At 42.7% G+C, this 21330-nt stretch overlaps 3 non-coding genes across 3 annotated transcripts; all 3 read left to right on the top strand.

Moving 5' to 3' along the window:
* Positions 1 to 410: 410 nt before the first annotated feature.
* Positions 411 to 529, top strand: LOC138361323 (5S ribosomal RNA). Its single transcript, XR_011226916.1, has one exon. It is a non-coding gene; the product is annotated as a 5S ribosomal RNA (ribosomal RNA).
* Positions 530 to 8525: 7996 nt separating this feature from the next.
* Positions 8526 to 8644, top strand: LOC138361322 (5S ribosomal RNA). The gene has a single exon (XR_011226915.1). It is a non-coding gene; the product is annotated as a 5S ribosomal RNA (ribosomal RNA).
* An 8000-nt stretch (positions 8645 to 16644) lies between these two features.
* On the top strand, positions 16645 to 16763 carry LOC138361321 (5S ribosomal RNA). The gene has a single exon (XR_011226914.1). It is a non-coding gene; the product is annotated as a 5S ribosomal RNA (ribosomal RNA).
* Positions 16764 to 21330: the final 4567 nt, after the last annotated feature.

The following is a 21330-nucleotide window of genomic DNA, read 5'->3' as shown; positions in this document are numbered from 1 at the left end:
ACCAATCACGACGGTTGGTTTTACGGCTCCGAAACCTGGATCCCATATCTTCTCTAAAATAGAAGCATTTGTTCATGTTCTTTGTAAAAGTATCATAAAGCAGGACAGATGAGACAAATATCATAAAAACTGAAGAGCAGATGAGCACACACATGTATGTATTACAAAAGAAAATCCACAAATTCATTAGAAATTGGCAGGGTAGGCTGAGGAAGTAGGTAGATGTAAAATGTCTGTAAATGGCGAAAGAACATAAACCCAAGACTGAATAAACGATGTTAAATATCCATGCCAAGGAGACAAAAATATGTTAGGATACAATTACCATTAAGACACCACAAGAAGGTCCGTATCCTGCCGTGATGACTAAAAAGAGTTGGTTATTAGCCACAATGTGTAGGCAGTCTCATGCCAACGGCCATACCACGTTGAGAACACCGCTTCTCGTCCGATCAGCGAAGTTAAGCAACGTTGGGTTTGGTTAGTACTTGGATGGGTGACCGCCTGGGAACACCAAATGCTGTTGGCAATAATGTTTTTTGTTTTGTTTTGTTTTGTTTCGTTTGTTTTTGTTTGAATGGCTGGCTGGCTGGCTGGCTGGCTGGCTGGCTCCACGGGAAATTCACGGAGTTGTGTGGAATAAGGCCTGGTAAAATGAATTAATATGTATGTCATGTTTAAAACAAACTCGCTTAATATAGTGTGTGAGGCTTTATACAAAAACAAACAACCAAAACAAAACAAAATATATATATATATATATATATATATATATATATATATATATATATATATATATATATATATATATATATATATATATATATATATATATATATATATATATATATATATATATAGCTTAATCCGGGTTTGAACTCGCAACTCCAAGAATACGCATCACTTATATACACTTTACCACTGGACCACTGCAGGACACTTGATGCTGAGGTATCAATTTAATGACGTAAATGCCATTTCCACAAATAAATGATAATTTAAAAGTATTTGTATGTACAAATCTTTTCTGTTTAAAAGGCTACAATATCAGTTACTGATATAATTTGTGTTAATGTTTCTATACCCACAGGAAGGCATGTTTTTGCTTATATGTAAGGGGGTACGGAGAAGGAATCCACAGACCATCATTCCCCTTCCCCCCCCCCCCCTCCCACCTACTACCACCACTACCACCACCACCACCACCACCACCACCACTACTCACCACCAATCACCACCACCACCAATCACCACCAATCACCACCACCACACCTAACCGAAAACCCCCTAACACATCAACCCTCCCCCCAATCAACAGGCGAAATAATAACCCTCAAATGCCTGCCTGCCTGCCAGCCAGCCAATACTAACGGTCTTCTCAGAAAGAAAATCTCTTTGTATCTGTATTACTTGATGAAATGTATGATTCTAATAATGAAAATAAATTGTTATGTCGGTTGTATGAGCATAATGACCAATATGCACATGATATGAATGAATTAAATAGTGTAGTTTTAAGTAATTAGGTTGTAGACACATTAAGCGGATATGATATTTGACGCGTCCAGAACTGGTGATTTTTGGTTTAGTTTTAAATGCACCACCACCACCACCATTGCTTCCCCAGAGCCTAATTAAGGACCGGTAAAAGGAGTCAATATGTATGTCATCTATAAAACCAAAGAATGAATAAAAACACACACACACACACCTACATAATAGTACTAGGAAGATTGTATGGCATAAAAAAAAAAAAAGTACTCCCATTGGGTCGTTTGAACTCGCGACTTCCAAAACACCAGCCACACACCTTACCACCCAGCCACCATAGAGTTGGTATAATTGTGCAACTTTAGTTATAAAACTAAAGTTCTTATTGTCTCAAATCTTATTGTCTGTTCTATGAAAAGGCATGATGTAAATTATGTATTTTTTGAATGATTGAATTGTAGGCACATTAAGCGGATTCGATATTTGATATATCCAGAAAAGGTGATTTCTGTTCAGTTTTAAAATGCATCACCGTTAACGCTAAAGGACTGGTAAAACGACTCGATGTTTGTCATTTTTAAAATAAACACTAAAACTAGGCCCTTAACATATATAATGTTTGAATATAAATTGAATGCATATAAATACAAAGTGGGAGTGGCTGGCTGGCTGGCTGGCTGCCCGCCCGCCCGCCCGCCCGCCCGCCCGCCCGCCCGCCTGCTTGCCTTGCCTTGCCTTGCCTTGCCTTGCCTGTCCTGTCCTGTTATTGCCTTGCCTTGCCTTGCCTTGCCTTGCCCTGCCCTGCCTTGGCTGCAGCTGGCTGGCTGGCCGTAAATCAACTCTTAACAACACCACACCACACCACACCATCACTCATCACCCATCACCCACCACCGGCCCCAGTCTCCCAGCCTCTCTTATATACCCGAGCAGGCCCTTTAAATTATTTGAATTGTTGCACTTCGGCCAATGGCACGATCGCTGCTGCTCAAACATATTCTGGTTCACAAGTATTATAATATATTATATTATATTATATTATATATATATATATATATATATATATATATATATATATATATATATATATATATATATATATATATATATATATATATATATTCATGAAACACATTAAAACCTTGATCATTTATTCATTCATTACGTCTAGTGAAGAATTGCTTTTGTTCATTTGTATGATTAAAAATTGATAGAATATGAATTCCTCGCTTAAAGTAAAATATAAAATATATATTGGATTTATATGATTGGTTAATATTCCAAGTGATGCTGAATATCCCCTATAATTTTGTTTTGTTTGTTTGTTATGTACACATTTCACATGAAATCAATATAAATGTTATTATTAATGTTTGAAAGTTGATTGTCTACTTGAATCTCTCTATTAAAGTGTGTGTGGCTCCGGATGGAGCCTGGTTATGGTATTTGTCGTGGTGGGTGGCAGAAGTGCTTACTTCTTCTCTGTCTTCTTTGGCAAAAGAACTGCCTGAATGTTTGGAAGAACACCTCCCTGTGCAATGGTTACGCCAGACAGAAGTTTGTTGAGTTCTTCGTCGTTGCGGATGGCCAACTGCAAGTGACGTGGGATGATACGGGTCTTCTTGTTGTCACGTGCGGCGTTACCGGCGAGCTCCAGAACTTCGGCAGCGAGGTATTCCATGACGGCTGCCAGGTAGACAGGAGCGCCAGCACCGACGCGTTCGGCGTAGTTGCCTTTACGCAGCAGACGGTGAATTCTGCCCACGGGGAACTGAAGTCCGGCCCTGCTGGAGCGAGACTTTGACTTGCCCTTCACTTTGCCTCCCTTGCCGCGTCCTGACATTGCTGCTGCTGTTGTGGGTTTGTGGTGTTTTATGCCGGCCCGCAGATCGAGCTTCGTGTTATATACCCCGCTCAGGATCAAGGGAGTCCGCCACTGACCAATCAGCGCGCTCCGCCACGCGACCCGCTCTGAGCTGAGTCGCGAGCGGGATATAAAAGGAAAGCTCGACTCGCGCAAAAGTTCATTATTGTATCGCAACGCCAGCCAGCACGAGCATCATCATGCCACCCAAGGCATCTGGAAAGGCTGCCAAGAAGGCCGGAAAGGCCCAGAAGGCCATTGCCAAGGGCGATAAGAAAAAGAAGCGCAGGAGGAAGGAGAGCTACAGCATCTACATCTACAAAGTGCTGAAGCAGGTCCACCCCGACACTGGTATCTCTTCCAAAGCCATGTCGATCATGAACTCGTTCGTGAACGACATCTTCGAGCGCATCGCCGCCGAGGCTTCTCGCCTGGCCCACTACAACAAGCGTTCCACCATTACCAGTCGGGAGATCCAGACGGCTGTAAGGCTCCTGTTGCCCGGAGAACTGGCCAAGCACGCCGTCTCTGAGGGCACTAAGGCCGTCACCAAGTACACCTCCTCCAAGTAAACGGCTTACTTACTGCCCTGTGGTGGTGGCTTGGCCTCAAACCAACAAACTCGGCTCCATTGGAGCCACACTTTAATTTCTAAAGAGATTGTGAGTGTTAGACACCAATACTATTATAACAAAAACCTCTGTCACTGAAAGCAAATAGCTATAAAATGAGAATATTTATGAAACTGTCTGTGTGTGTTTCTCTCTCTCAGTCTCTGTCTGTCTGTCTGTCTGTCTGTCTGTCTGTCTGTCTGTCTGTCTGTCTGTCTGTCTGTCTCTGTCTCTGTCTCTGCATGTCTCTCTCTCTCTCTCTCTCTCTCTCTCTCTCTCTCTCTCTCTCTCTCTCTCTCTCTCTCTCTCTCTCTCTCTCTCTCTCTCTCTCTCTCTCTCTCTCTCAACACACATATAAACACTCGGTATCTTTTTTCTAGAGATTAGAGATTCATTGTTATGTTCCACATTAGGATTACTATGCAGGCCACCCTCTTAAGGTTTGAAAATGTCAAGAAAACGGTTAATTTAAAATGTCATCTCCTAACTTAACAGATTAAGCCAGAGGACCAAAAACAGAATAAAACAGGACAGGACAGTATGTCACTTATACAAGCTGCTTTTATTTCTAGTACAGTATGACAATTTTTTTTTTTTTTTTTTTTGGAGGGGGGGGGGGGGGGGAGGATCCTTGGCAGTGCATAAGAATGAAAAGCGACGGCATTTTGTTTGTAAGAGGACAGGTTGTACTACAAATGACTTGATTTATTGATATCACGTGTACAGTGTATGTATGACACCTAAATTATTGTATTTATTTATTTATTATATGTATAGATGAAGGTTAATTCATATGACTGATGCTAGGAATGTCTGAAATCTCCTTAGAAGGATATTTTGGCCCTGAGAAGGGCCGAGTTTGGTGTATACTAGGGTGGTCGTTTTAGCTTATGCACGCTCTCCACGGATACGGCGAGCAAGCTGAATGTCCTTTGGCATGATGGTGACACGCTTGGCGTGGATGGCACAGAGGTTAGTGTCCTCGAAGAGACCGACCAGGTAAGCCTCGGATGCCTCCTGTAAAGCCATGACGGCAGACGACTGGAAGCGAAGATCGGTCTTGAAGTCCTGGGCAATCTCGCGCACCAGACGCTGGAAGGGAAGTTTCCTGATGAGCAACTCTGTGCTCTTCTGGTAACGACGGATCTCACGCAGGGCGACCGTTCCGGGCCTGTAACGGTGAGGCTTCTTCACGCCCCCTGTGGCAGGAGCAGACTTGCGTGCTGCCTTGGTGGCCAGCTGCTTACGAGGAGCCTTGCCTCCCGTGGACTTGCGAGCAGTCTGCTTGGTGCGAGCCATGGTGAACAACTGTGGTTTGTGATGGCCGGCGCCGAAAAATTTTTGCTTATATACGCCGTCTCGAGGCGCTTGCTCGAGCGCCATTGGCTGCTCGACTCGCCTACGTCACCCCGTTGCCCCTCCCCTCCTTCCTCTGGCTGCAGCCAACAGGCAGCTCACCTCAAACACTATTATCGCTGATTTTGCTCTATTTTTTGGATTTGTGCAAAAGTCATTTCACAGAGACGTGAAACAGACGAGTAGGCAACTGCAGTTTTGAAAGCGTTGTGAGAAAGCCGTGTTTCTGCTCGAGTACAAGCATAAAGTAAGGACAGGCAGGAGTTAGGAGTTGCCATGCTACAAGTACGTCCGCTTGACGGGATATAGTCTGGGGAAATCGTGCCGAAATTTTATTATTATTCACACAACTTCAACACCATGACTGGACGCGGCAAGGGAGGCAAGGGACTCGGAAAGGGTGGCGCCAAGCGTCATCGTAAGGTGCTACGTGACAACATCCAGGGCATCACCAAGCCCGCTATTCGTCGCTTAGCTCGTCGTGGCGGCGTGAAGCGTATTTCGGGTCTCATCTACGAAGAGACCCGTGGCGTCCTGAAGGTGTTCCTCGAGAACGTCATCCGTGATGCTGTAACCTACACGGAACACGCCAAGAGGAAGACCGTCACTGCCATGGACGTGGTGTACGCTCTGAAGCGCCAGGGTCGTACCCTCTACGGATTCGGCGGATAAGAGCTTGGCTAATCCATCGATTCCACCCACCACCACCTCAAAACGGGACCTAATTAGGTCCCTATACTTTTTTACTGAAGGGCTTAATAGACGATAACATAAATTGTTTTGATATCAGCTAGCACATTGGGTCTTATGAAATCTATTTTTTATCCTCGCATGCTTAAAGGGACTCTGATTGGGGAGGGAGGGGTGGGGGGGGGGGGAAGGTTTGTTCCGTTATATACTAGCAGAGCAGGATCATTGGTGGTGGTGGGGGGGGGGGGGTGAGGGAGAGAGAGAGAGAGAGAGATCTTTCCCAACTCTTCCTTTTTACATGAGTGAGCTACCCGTTTTATTCATTTTATCCTTCTCAGAGCTGTTTTGATAGTATCCAAATGATGGTAAATGAAAAGGGAGGACACGAATATCTACCCAGAATTCAGGACTGGCAATCGATATGCATGTTTGAGTGCGAATCTTTTTCTCTCTCAACTTAGGTATACGTTTATGTCGTACCTAAAAGCGAGAACCACACTATTGGGACAAGTATGCAAGGCCCAATTTTCCTAACAAGCACAGTTAATTTTGTTATTTTCGAACATTTCTTTCCAAATTGGTTTATCCAATTAACAGTATTATATTAAGATCATGAATTGCTGGGTTAGGTTAGGTTAGGTTAGCTTAGCTTAGGTTAGGTTAGGTTAGCTTAGCTTAGCTTGGGTTAGCTTAGGTTAGGTTAGGTTAGCTTAGCTTGGGTTAGCATAGGTTAGGTTAGGTTTGATTACATTTCTATGTTAGATTTAACTCAAATTCAAAACAATTGCAGTCATTCGGCTTGTTAGTCAACTTGCCTCTAATAGGGGCAATTTGTCTAACAAGACTATTTAGTTTTGTGTGCATATATATATATATATATATATATATATATATATATATATATATATATATATATATATATATATATATATATATATATATATATATATATATATATATATATATATATATATATTATAGCTTCAAGACTCCGAACCAATATAGAAGCATCAAGAGGAAGTGCTTGTGTTATGGGCCAATAGGCCTTCTGCAGTTACTTCCATTCTTATGTTTTTATTCCCATTGGTTCGTGTTTTATCTTGTGTAAATGTCAATCACCTCACCCAAAACTTTGGTACCATATCACCTCACCCATGTATATGTGTATATATATATATATATATATATATATATATATATATATATATATATATATATATATATATATATATATATATATATATATATATATATATATATATATATAATATACAGAGTAAATCTACCCCAAAAGTAATGATTTATTTGTCTACAAAACTAAACTCTTTTTGGAATCATATGAGGCCCCTCCACTGAGGGGGGAGGCCTGGATGTTTATTGTCATGTGTATTCATGCTGCTTGCATGTCGTCGTTTATTTTGCCTTTGTTGTTTTCTTGACAGCTTTCTTTGCCTTGGGTGGTTTGGGAGATTTTGAAGCTCTCTTTATTTTGGGCTTTTTGTTCCCAACAACAAGCTGCTGCTGCTGCTGCTTCTTTTTCAAGGCTGTAGGTGGTTTGTTGCTTGTGGCGGCTTTCTTGGGAGTTACCACGGCCTTCTTTGCTGCTGTAGATGGTTTCTTGGTTGTGGTGGCTTTCTTGGGAGTTAGAACGGCCCTCTTCTCTGCTACGGCCAGCTTGAATGATCCACTAGCTCCACTTCCCTTGGTCTGAACAAGAATGCCGTCAGCCACTGCTTTCTTGAGAAATCTTCGGATGTAAATGGCGATCTTGGCAGCCTCGACTTTGTTGTTGGCAACAACGTACTTCTTGATTGCTTGTAGAGACGAGCCCTTACGGTCTTTGAGTGCTGCGACCGCGGCTAGAACCATTTGACTAGTTTTCGGGTGAGCAACCTGGACGCGAGGTTTCCTGGTGGTGGCCACCACAGCAGCAGCAGCCGCAGCCTTCTTGGTAGGCTTTGCTTCTACCATGATGATGATGATGAGATAACCAAGGTGATGAGAGACGCTCAGACAGTCACGGGGGAATGATGCTGCCGCCGCTTGAGCCGAACCTATTTATGTGCCGGCACGGTACAGAAGCTGCAACCTGGCAACTCGTCCACCAATCACGACGGTTGGTTTTACGGCTCCGAAACCTGGATCCCATATCTTCTCTAAAATAGAAGCATTTGTTCATGTTCTTTGTAAAAGTATCATAAAGCAGGACAGATGAGACAAATATCATAAAAACTGAAGAGCAGATGAGCACACACATGTATGTATTACAAAAGAAAATCCACAAATTCATTAGAAATTGGCAGGGTAGGCTGAGGAAGTAGGTAGATGTAAAATGTCTGTAAATGGCGAAAGAACATAAACCCAAGACTGAATAAACGATGTTAAATATCCATGCCAAGGAGACAAAAATATGTTAGGATACAATTACCATTAAGACACCACAAGAAGGTCCGTATCCTGCCGTGATGACTAAAAAGAGTTGGTTATTAGCCACAATGTGTAGGCAGTCTCATGCCAACGGCCATACCACGTTGAGAACACCGCTTCTCGTCCGATCAGCGAAGTTAAGCAACGTTGGGTTTGGTTAGTACTTGGATGGGTGACCGCCTGGGAACACCAAATGCTGTTGGCAATAATGTTTTTTGTTTTGTTTTGTTTTGTTTCGTTTGTTTTTGTTTGAATGGCTGGCTGGCTGGCTGGCTGGCTGGCTGGCTCCACGGGAAATTCACGGAGTTGTGTGGAATAAGGCCTGGTAAAATGAATTAATATGTATGTCATGTTTAAAACAAACTCGCTTAATATAGTGTGTGAGGCTTTATACAAAAACAAACAACCAAAACAAAACAAAATATATATATATATATATATATATATATATATATATATATATATATATATATATATATATATATATATATATATATATATATATATATATATTATATATATATATATATATATATAGCTTAATCCGGGTTTGAACTCGCAACTCCAAGAATACGCATCACTTATATACACTTTACCACTGGACCACTGCAGGACACTTGATGCTGAGGTATCAATTTAATGACGTAAATGCCATTTCCACAAATAAATGATAATTTAAAAGTATTTGTATGTACAAATCTTTTCTGTTTAAAAGGCTACAATATCAGTTACTGATATAATTTGTGTTAATGTTTCTATACCCACAGGAAGGCATGTTTTTGCTTATATGTAAGGGGGTACGGAGAAGGAATCCACAGACCATCATTCCCCTTCCCCCCCCCCCCCTCCCACCTACTACCACCACTACCACCACCACCACCACCACCACCACCACTACTCACCACCAATCACCACCACCACCAATCACCACCAATCACCACCACCACACCTAACCGAAAACCCCCTAACACATCAACCCTCCCCCCAATCAACAGGCGAAATAATAACCCTCAAATGCCTGCCTGCCTGCCAGCCAGCCAATACTAACGGTCTTCTCAGAAAGAAAATCTCTTTGTATCTGTATTACTTGATGAAATGTATGATTCTAATAATGAAAATAAATTGTTATGTCGGTTGTATGAGCATAATGACCAATATGCACATGATATGAATGAATTAAATAGTGTAGTTTTAAGTAATTAGGTTGTAGACACATTAAGCGGATATGATATTTGACGCGTCCAGAACTGGTGATTTTTGGTTTAGTTTTAAATGCACCACCACCACCACCATTGCTTCCCCAGAGCCTAATTAAGGACCGGTAAAAGGAGTCAATATGTATGTCATCTATAAAACCAAAGAATGAATAAAAACACACACACACACACCTACATAATAGTACTAGGAAGATTGTATGGCATAAAAAAAAAAAAAGTACTCCCATTGGGTCGTTTGAACTCGCGACTTCCAAAACACCAGCCACACACCTTACCACCCAGCCACCATAGAGTTGGTATAATTGTGCAACTTTAGTTATAAAACTAAAGTTCTTATTGTCTCAAATCTTATTGTCTGTTCTATGAAAAGGCATGATGTAAATTATGTATTTTTTGAATGATTGAATTGTAGGCACATTAAGCGGATTCGATATTTGATATATCCAGAAAAGGTGATTTCTGTTCAGTTTTAAAATGCATCACCGTTAACGCTAAAGGACTGGTAAAACGACTCGATGTTTGTCATTTTTAAAATAAACACTAAAACTAGGCCCTTAACATATATAATGTTTGAATATAAATTGAATGCATATAAATACAAAGTGGGAGTGGCTGGCTGGCTGGCTGGCTGCCCGCCCGCCCGCCCGCCCGCCCGCCCGCCCGCCCGCCTGCTTGCCTTGCCTTGCCTTGCCTTGCCTTGCCTGTCCTGTCCTGTTATTGCCTTGCCTTGCCTTGCCTTGCCTTGCCCTGCCCTGCCTTGGCTGCAGCTGGCTGGCTGGCCGTAAATCAACTCTTAACAACACCACACCACACCACACCATCACTCATCACCCATCACCCACCACCGGCCCCAGTCTCCCAGCCTCTCTTATATACCCGAGCAGGCCCTTTAAATTATTTGAATTGTTGCACTTCGGCCAATGGCACGATCGCTGCTGCTCAAACATATTCTGGTTCACAAGTATTATAATATATTATATTATATTATATTATATATATATATATATATATATATATATATATATATATATATATATATATATATATATATATATATATATATATATATATATATATATATTCATGAAACACATTAAAACCTTGATCATTTATTCATTCATTACGTCTAGTGAAGAATTGCTTTTGTTCATTTGTATGATTAAAAATTGATAGAATATGAATTCCTCGCTTAAAGTAAAATATAAAATATATATTGGATTTATATGATTGGTTAATATTCCAAGTGATGCTGAATATCCCCTATAATTTTGTTTTGTTTGTTTGTTATGTACACATTTCACATGAAATCAATATAAATGTTATTATTAATGTTTGAAAGTTGATTGTCTACTTGAATCTCTCTATTAAAGTGTGTGTGGCTCCGGATGGAGCCTGGTTATGGTATTTGTCGTGGTGGGTGGCAGAAGTGCTTACTTCTTCTCTGTCTTCTTTGGCAAAAGAACTGCCTGAATGTTTGGAAGAACACCTCCCTGTGCAATGGTTACGCCAGACAGAAGTTTGTTGAGTTCTTCGTCGTTGCGGATGGCCAACTGCAAGTGACGTGGGATGATACGGGTCTTCTTGTTGTCACGTGCGGCGTTACCGGCGAGCTCCAGAACTTCGGCAGCGAGGTATTCCATGACGGCTGCCAGGTAGACAGGAGCGCCAGCACCGACGCGTTCGGCGTAGTTGCCTTTACGCAGCAGACGGTGAATTCTGCCCACGGGGAACTGAAGTCCGGCCCTGCTGGAGCGAGACTTTGACTTGCCCTTCACTTTGCCTCCCTTGCCGCGTCCTGACATTGCTGCTGCTGTTGTGGGTTTGTGGTGTTTTATGCCGGCCCGCAGATCGAGCTTCGTGTTATATACCCCGCTCAGGATCAAGGGAGTCCGCCACTGACCAATCAGCGCGCTCCGCCACGCGACCCGCTCTGAGCTGAGTCGCGAGCGGGATATAAAAGGAAAGCTCGACTCGCGCAAAAGTTCATTATTGTATCGCAACGCCAGCCAGCACGAGCATCATCATGCCACCCAAGGCATCTGGAAAGGCTGCCAAGAAGGCCGGAAAGGCCCAGAAGGCCATTGCCAAGGGCGATAAGAAAAAGAAGCGCAGGAGGAAGGAGAGCTACAGCATCTACATCTACAAAGTGCTGAAGCAGGTCCACCCCGACACTGGTATCTCTTCCAAAGCCATGTCGATCATGAACTCGTTCGTGAACGACATCTTCGAGCGCATCGCCGCCGAGGCTTCTCGCCTGGCCCACTACAACAAGCGTTCCACCATTACCAGTCGGGAGATCCAGACGGCTGTAAGGCTCCTGTTGCCCGGAGAACTGGCCAAGCACGCCGTCTCTGAGGGCACTAAGGCCGTCACCAAGTACACCTCCTCCAAGTAAACGGCTTACTTACTGCCCTGTGGTGGTGGCTTGGCCTCAAACCAACAAACTCGGCTCCATTGGAGCCACACTTTAATTTCTAAAGAGATTGTGAGTGTTAGACACCAATACTATTATAACAAAAACCTCTGTCACTGAAAGCAAATAGCTATAAAATGAGAATATTTATGAAACTGTCTGTGTGTGTTTCTCTCTCTCAGTCTCTGTCTGTCTGTCTGTCTGTCTGTCTGTCTGTCTGTCTGTCTGTCTGTCTGTCTGTCTGTCTCTGTCTCTGTCTCTGCATGTCTCTCTCTCTCTCTCTCTCTCTCTCTCTCTCTCTCTCTCTCTCTCTCTCTCTCTCTCTCTCTCTCTCTCTCTCTCTCTCTCTCTCTCTCTCTCTCTCTCTCTCAACACACATATAAACACTCGGTATCTTTTTTCTAGAGATTAGAGATTCATTGTTATGTTCCACATTAGGATTACTATGCAGGCCACCCTCTTAAGGTTTGAAAATGTCAAGAAAACGGTTAATTTAAAATGTCATCTCCTAACTTAACAGATTAAGCCAGAGGACCAAAAACAGAATAAAACAGGACAGGACAGTATGTCACTTATACAAGCTGCTTTTATTTCTAGTACAGTATGACAATTTTTTTTTTTTTTTTTTGGAGGGGGGGGGGGGGGGGAGGATCCTTGGCAGTGCATAAGAATGAAAAGCGACGGCATTTTGTTTGTAAGAGGACAGGTTGTACTACAAATGACTTGATTTATTGATATCACGTGTACAGTGTATGTATGACACCTAAATTATTGTATTTATTTATTTATTATATGTATAGATGAAGGTTAATTCATATGACTGATGCTAGGAATGTCTGAAATCTCCTTAGAAGGATATTTTGGCCCTGAGAAGGGCCGAGTTTGGTGTATACTAGGGTGGTCGTTTTAGCTTATGCACGCTCTCCACGGATACGGCGAGCAAGCTGAATGTCCTTTGGCATGATGGTGACACGCTTGGCGTGGATGGCACAGAGGTTAGTGTCCTCGAAGAGACCGACCAGGTAAGCCTCGGATGCCTCCTGTAAAGCCATGACGGCAGACGACTGGAAGCGAAGATCGGTCTTGAAGTCCTGGGCAATCTCGCGCACCAGACGCTGGAAGGGAAGTTTCCTGATGAGCAACTCTGTGCTCTTCTGGTAACGACGGATCTCACGCAGGGCGACCGTTCCGGGCCTGTAACGGTGAGGCTTCTTCACGCCCCCTGTGGCAGGAGCAGACTTGCGTGCTGCCTTGGTGGCCAGCTGCTTACGAGGAGCCTTGCCTCCCGTGGACTTGCGAGCAGTCTGCTTGGTGCGAGCCATGGTGAACAACTGTGGTTTGTGATGGCCGGCGCCGAAAAATTTTTGCTTATATACGCCGTCTCGAGGCGCTTGCTCGAGCGCCATTGGCTGCTCGACTCGCCTACGTCACCCCGTTGCCCCTCCCCTCCTTCCTCTGGCTGCAGCCAACAGGCAGCTCACCTCAAACACTATTATCGCTGATTTTGCTCTATTTTTTGGATTTGTGCAAAAGTCATTTCACAGAGACGTGAAACAGACGAGTAGGCAACTGCAGTTTTGAAAGCGTTGTGAGAAAGCCGTGTTTCTGCTCGAGTACAAGCATAAAGTAAGGACAGGCAGGAGTTAGGAGTTGCCATGCTACAAGTACGTCCGCTTGACGGGATATAGTCTGGGGAAATCGTGCCGAAATTTTATTATTATTCACACAACTTCAACACCATGACTGGACGCGGCAAGGGAGGCAAGGGACTCGGAAAGGGTGGCGCCAAGCGTCATCGTAAGGTGCTACGTGACAACATCCAGGGCATCACCAAGCCCGCTATTCGTCGCTTAGCTCGTCGTGGCGGCGTGAAGCGTATTTCGGGTCTCATCTACGAAGAGACCCGTGGCGTCCTGAAGGTGTTCCTCGAGAACGTCATCCGTGATGCTGTAACCTACACGGAACACGCCAAGAGGAAGACCGTCACTGCCATGGACGTGGTGTACGCTCTGAAGCGCCAGGGTCGTACCCTCTACGGATTCGGCGGATAAGAGCTTGGCTAATCCATCGATTCCACCCACCACCACCTCAAAACGGGACCTAATTAGGTCCCTATACTTTTTTACTGAAGGGCTTAATAGACGATAACATAAATTGTTTTGATATCAGCTAGCACATTGGGTCTTATGAAATCTATTTTTTATCCTCGCATGCTTAAAGGGACTCTGATTGGGGAGGGAGGGGTGGGGGGGGGGGGAAGGTTTGTTCCGTTATATACTAGCAGAGCAGGATCATTGGTGGTGGTGGGGGGGGGGGGGGTGAGGGAGAGAGAGAGAGAGAGAGATCTTTCCCAACTCTTCCTTTTTACATGAGTGAGCTACCCGTTTTATTCATTTTATCCTTCTCAGAGCTGTTTTGATAGTATCCAAATGATGGTAAATGAAAAGGGAGGACACGAATATCTACCCAGAATTCAGGACTGGCAATCGATATGCATGTTTGAGTGCGAATCTTTTTCTCTCTCAACTTAGGTATACGTTTATGTCGTACCTAAAAGCGAGAACCACACTATTGGGACAAGTATGCAAGGCCCAATTTTCCTAACAAGCACAGTTAATTTTGTTATTTTCGAACATTTCTTTCCAAATTGGTTTATCCAATTAACAGTATTATATTAAGATCATGAATTGCTGGGTTAGGTTAGGTTAGGTTAGCTTAGCTTAGGTTAGGTTAGGTTAGCTTAGCTTAGCTTGGGTTAGCTTAGGTTAGGTTAGGTTAGCTTAGCTTGGGTTAGCATAGGTTAGGTTAGGTTTGATTACATTTCTATGTTAGATTTAACTCAAATTCAAAACAATTGCAGTCATTCGGCTTGTTAGTCAACTTGCCTCTAATAGGGGCAATTTGTCTAACAAGACTATTTAGTTTTGTGTGCATATATATATATATATATATATATATATATATATATATATATATATATATATATATATATATATATATATATATATATATATATATATATATATATATATATATATATATATTATAGCTTCAAGACTCCGAACCAATATAGAAGCATCAAGAGGAAGTGCTTGTGTTATGGGCCAATAGGCCTTCTGCAGTTACTTCCATTCTTATGTTTTTATTCCCATTGGTTCGTGTTTTATCTTGTGTAAATGTCAATCACCTCACCCAAAACTTTGGTACCATATCACCTCACCCATGTATATGTGTATATATATATATATATATATATATATATATATATATATATATATATATATATATATATATATATATATATATATATATATATATATATATATATAATATACAGAGTAAATCTACCCCAAAAGTAATGATTTATTTGTCTACAAAACTAAACTCTTTTTGGAATCATATGAGGCCCCTCCACTGAGGGGGGAGGCCTGGATGTTTATTGTCATGTGTATTCATGCTGCTTGCATGTCGTCGTTTATTTTGCCTTTGTTGTTTTCTTGACAGCTTTCTTTGCCTTGGGTGGTTTGGGAGATTTTGAAGCTCTCTTTATTTTGGGCTTTTTGTTCCCAACAACAAGCTGCTGCTGCTGCTGCTTCTTTTTCAAGGCTGTAGGTGGTTTGTTGCTTGTGGCGGCTTTCTTGGGAGTTACCACGGCCTTCTTTGCTGCTGTAGATGGTTTCTTGGTTGTGGTGGCTTTCTTGGGAGTTAGAACGGCCCTCTTCTCTGCTACGGCCAGCTTGAATGATCCACTAGCTCCACTTCCCTTGGTCTGAACAAGAATGCCGTCAGCCACTGCTTTCTTGAGAAATCTTCGGATGTAAATGGCGATCTTGGCAGCCTCGACTTTGTTGTTGGCAACAACGTACTTCTTGATTGCTTGTAGAGACGAGCCCTTACGGTCTTTGAGTGCTGCGACCGCGGCTAGAACCATTTGACTAGTTTTCGGGTGAGCAACCTGGACGCGAGGTTTCCTGGTGGTGGCCACCACAGCAGCAGCAGCCGCAGCCTTCTTGGTAGGCTTTGCTTCTACCATGATGATGATGATGAGATAACCAAGGTGATGAGAGACGCTCAGACAGTCACGGGGGAATGATGCTGCCGCCGCTTGAGCCGAACCTATTTATGTGCCGGCACGGTACAGAAGCTGCAACCTGGCAACTCGTCCACCAATCACGACGGTTGGTTTTACGGCTCCGAAACCTGGATCCCATATCTTCTCTAAAATAGAAGCATTTGTTCATGTTCTTTGTAAAAGTATCATAAAGCAGGACAGATGAGACAAATATCATAAAAACTGAAGAGCAGATGAGCACACACATGTATGTATTACAAAAGAAAATCCACAAATTCATTAGAAATTGGCAGGGTAGGCTGAGGAAGTAGGTAGATGTAAAATGTCTGTAAATGGCGAAAGAACATAAACCCAAGACTGAATAAACGATGTTAAATATCCATGCCAAGGAGACAAAAATATGTTAGGATACAATTACCATTAAGACACCACAAGAAGGTCCGTATCCTGCCGTGATGACTAAAAAGAGTTGGTTATTAGCCACAATGTGTAGGCAGTCTCATGCCAACGGCCATACCACGTTGAGAACACCGCTTCTCGTCCGATCAGCGAAGTTAAGCAACGTTGGGTTTGGTTAGTACTTGGATGGGTGACCGCCTGGGAACACCAAATGCTGTTGGCAATAATGTTTTTTGTTTTGTTTTGTTTTGTTTCGTTTGTTTTTGTTTGAATGGCTGGCTGGCTGGCTGGCTGGCTGGCTGGCTCCACGGGAAATTCACGGAGTTGTGTGGAATAAGGCCTGGTAAAATGAATTAATATGTATGTCATGTTTAAAACAAACTCGCTTAATATAGTGTGTGAGGCTTTATACAAAAACAAACAACCAAAACAAAACAAAATATATATATATATATATATATATATATATATATATATATATATATATATATATATATATATATATATATATATATATATATATATATATATTATATATATATATATATATATATAGCTTAATCCGGGTTTGAACTCGCAACTCCAAGAATACGCATCACTTATATACACTTTACCACTGGACCACTGCAGGACACTTGATGCTGAGGTATCAATTTAATGACGTAAATGCCATTTCCACAAATAAATGATAATTTAAAAGTATTTGTATGTACAAATCTTTTCTGTTTAAAAGGCTACAATATCAGTTACTGATATAATTTGTGTTAATGTTTCTATACCCACAGGAAGGCATGTTTTTGCTTATATGTAAGGGGGTACGGAGAAGGAATCCACAGACCATCATTCCCCTTCCCCCCCCCCCCCCTCCCACCTACTACCACCACTACCACCACCACCACCACCACCACCACCACTACTCACCACCAATCACCACCACCACCAATCACCACCAATCACCACCACCACACCTAACCGAAAACCCCCTAACACATCAACCCTCCCCCCAATCAACAGGCGAAATAATAACCCTCAAATGCCTGCCTGCCTGCCAGCCAGCCAATACTAACGGTCTTCTCAGAAAGAAAATCTCTTTGTATCTGTATTACTTGATGAAATGTATGATTCTAATAATGAAAATAAATTGTTATGTCGGTTGTATGAGCATAATGACCAATATGCACATGATATGAATGAATTAAATAGTGTAGTTTTAAGTAATTAGGTTGTAGACACATTAAGCGGATATGATATTTGACGCGTCCAGAACTGGTGATTTTTGGTTTAGTTTTAAATGCACCACCACCACCACCATTGCTTCCCCAGAGCCTAATTAAGGACCGGTAAAAGGAGTCAATATGTATGTCATCTATAAAACCAAAGAATGAATAAAAACACACACACACACACCTACATAATAGTACTAGGAAGATTGTATGGCATAAAAAAAAAAAAAAGTACTCCCATTGGGTCGTTTGAACTCGCGACTTCCAAAACACCAGCCACACACCTTACCACCCAGCCACCATAGAGTTGGTATAATTGTGCAACTTTAGTTATAAAACTAAAGTTCTTATTGTCTCAAATCTTATTGTCTGTTCTATGAAAAGGCATGATGTAAATTATGTATTTTTTGAATGATTGAATTGTAGGCACATTAAGCGGATTCGATATTTGATATATCCAGAAAAGGTGATTTCTGTTCAGTTTTAAAATGCATCACCGTTAACGCTAAAGGACTGGTAAAACGACTCGATGTTTGTCATTTTTAAAATAAACACTAAAACTAGGCCCTTAACATATATAATGTTTGAATATAAATTGAATGCATATAAATACAAAGTGGGAGTGGCTGGCTGGCTGGCTGGCTGCCCGCCCGCCCGCCCGCCCGCCCGCCCGCCCGCCCGCCTGCTTGCCTTGCCTTGCCTTGCCTTGCCTTGCCTGTCCTGTCCTGTTATTGCCTTGCCTTGCCTTGCCTTGCCTTGCCCTGCCCTGCCTTGGCTGCAGCTGGCTGGCTGGCCGTAAATCAACTCTTAACAACACCACACCACACCACACCATCACTCATCACCCATCACCCACCACCGGCCCCAGTCTCCCAGCCTCTCTTATATACCCGAGCAGGCCCTTTAAATTATTTGAATTGTTGCACTTCGGCCAATGGCACGATCGCTGCTGCTCAAACATATTCTGGTTCACAAGTATTATAATATATTATATTATATTATATTATATATATATATATATATATATATATATATATATATATATATATATATATATATATATATATATATATATATATATATATATATATATTCATGAAACACATTAAAACCTTGATCATTTATTCATTCATTACGTCTAGTGAAGAATTGCTTTTGTTCATTTGTATGATTAAAAATTGATAGAATATGAATTCCTCGCTTAAAGTAAAATATAAAATATATATTGGATTTATATGATTGGTTAATATTCCAAGTGATGCTGAATATCCCCTATAATTTTGTTTTGTTTGTTTGTTATGTACACATTTCACATGAAATCAATATAAATGTTATTATTAATGTTTGAAAGTTGATTGTCTACTTGAATCTCTCTATTAAAGTGTGTGTGGCTCCGGATGGAGCCTGGTTATGGTATTTGTCGTGGTGGGTGGCAGAAGTGCTTACTTCTTCTCTGTCTTCTTTGGCAAAAGAACTGCCTGAATGTTTGGAAGAACACCTCCCTGTGCAATGGTTACGCCAGACAGAAGTTTGTTGAGTTCTTCGTCGTTGCGGATGGCCAACTGCAAGTGACGTGGGATGATACGGGTCTTCTTGTTGTCACGTGCGGCGTTACCGGCGAGCTCCAGAACTTCGGCAGCGAGGTATTCCATGACGGCTGCCAGGTAGACAGGAGCGCCAGCACCGACGCGTTCGGCGTAGTTGCCTTTACGCAGCAGACGGTGAATTCTGCCCACGGGGAACTGAAGTCCGGCCCTGCTGGAGCGAGACTTTGACTTGCCCTTCACTTTGCCTCCCTTGCCGCGTCCTGACATTGCTGCTGCTGTTGTGGGTTTGTGGTGTTTTATGCCGGCCCGCAGATCGAGCTTCGTGTTATATACCCCGCTCAGGATCAAGGGAGTCCGCCACTGACCAATCAGCGCGCTCCGCCACGCGACCCGCTCTGAGCTGAGTCGCGAGCGGGATATAAAAGGAAAGCTCGACTCGCGCAAAAGTTCATTATTGTATCGCAACGCCAGCCAGCACGAGCATCATCATGCCACCCAAGGCATCTGGAAAGGCTGCCAAGAAGGCCGGAAAGGCCCAGAAGGCCATTGCCAAGGGCGATAAGAAAAAGAAGCGCAGGAGGAAGGAGAGCTACAGCATCTACATCTACAAAGTGCTGAAGCAGGTCCACCCCGACACTGGTATCTCTTCCAAAGCCATGTCGATCATGAACTCGTTCGTGAACGACATCTTCGAGCGCATCGCCGCCGAGGCTTCTCGCCTGGCCCACTACAACAAGCGTTCCACCATTACCAGTCGGGAGATCCAGACGGCTGTAAGGCTCCTGTTGCCCGGAGAACTGGCCAAGCACGCCGTCTCTGAGGGCACTAAGGCCGTCACCAAGTACACCTCCTCCAAGTAAACGGCTTACTTACTGCCCTGTGGTGGTGGCTTGGCCTCAAACCAACAAACTCGGCTCCATTGGAGCCACACTTTAATTTCTAAAGAGATTGTGAGTGTTAGACACCAATACTATTATAACAAAAACCTCTGTCACTGAAAGCAAATAGCTATAAAATGAGAATATTTATGAAACTGTCTGTGTGTGTTTCTCTCTCTCAGTCTCTGTCTGTCTGTCTGTCTGTCTGTCTGTCTGTCTGTCTGTCTGTCTGTCTGTCTGTCTGTCTCTGTCTCTGTCTCTGCATGTCTCTCTCTCTCTCTCTCTCTCTCTCTCTCTCTCTCTCTCTCTCTCTCTCTCTCTCTCTCTCTCTCTCTCTCTCTCTCTCTCTCTCTCTCTCTCTCTCTCTCTCAACACACATATAAACACTCGGTATCTTTTTTCTAGAGATTAGAGATTCATTGTTATGTTCCACATTAGGATTACTATGCAGGCCACCCTCTTAAGGTTTGAAAATGTCAAGAAAACGGTTAATTTAAAATGTCATCTCCTAACTTAACAGATTAAGCCAGAGGACCAAAAACAGAATAAAACAGGACAGGACAGTATGTCACTTATACAAGCTGCTTTTATTTCTAGTACAGTATGACAATTTTTTTTTTTTTTTTTTTGGAGGGGGGGGGGGGGGGGGAGGATCCTTGGCAGTGCATAAGAATGAAAAGCGACGGCATTTTGTTTGTAAGAGGACAGGTTGTACTACAAATGACTTGATTTATTGATATCACGTGTACAGTGTATGTATGACACCTAAATTATTGTATTTATTTATTTATTATATGTATAGATGAAGGTTAATTCATATGACTGATGCTAGGAATGTCTGAAATCTCCTTAGAAGGATATTTTGGCCCTGAGAAGGGCCGAGTTTGGTGTATACTAGGGTGGTCGTTTTAGCTTATGCACGCTCTCCACGGATACGGCGAGCAAGCTGAATGTCCTTTGGCATGATGGTGACACGCTTGGCGTGGATGGCACAGAGGTTAGTGTCCTCGAAGAGACCGACCAGGTAAGCCTCGGATGCCTCCTGTAAAGCCATGACGGCAGACGACTGGAAGCGAAGATCGGTCTTGAAGTCCTGGGCAATCTCGCGCACCAGACGCTGGAAGGGAAGTTTCCTGATGAGC

The sequence above is a fragment of the Procambarus clarkii genome, unplaced genomic scaffold (genome assembly GCF_040958095.1).
Source record: "Procambarus clarkii isolate CNS0578487 unplaced genomic scaffold, FALCON_Pclarkii_2.0 HiC_scaffold_307, whole genome shotgun sequence".
In the NCBI taxonomy this organism is placed as follows: Eukaryota; Metazoa; Arthropoda; class Malacostraca; order Decapoda; family Cambaridae; genus Procambarus; species Procambarus clarkii.
Note: the sequence above shows the minus strand (reverse complement) of the source record. Positions and strands in the feature narration are given on the sequence as shown.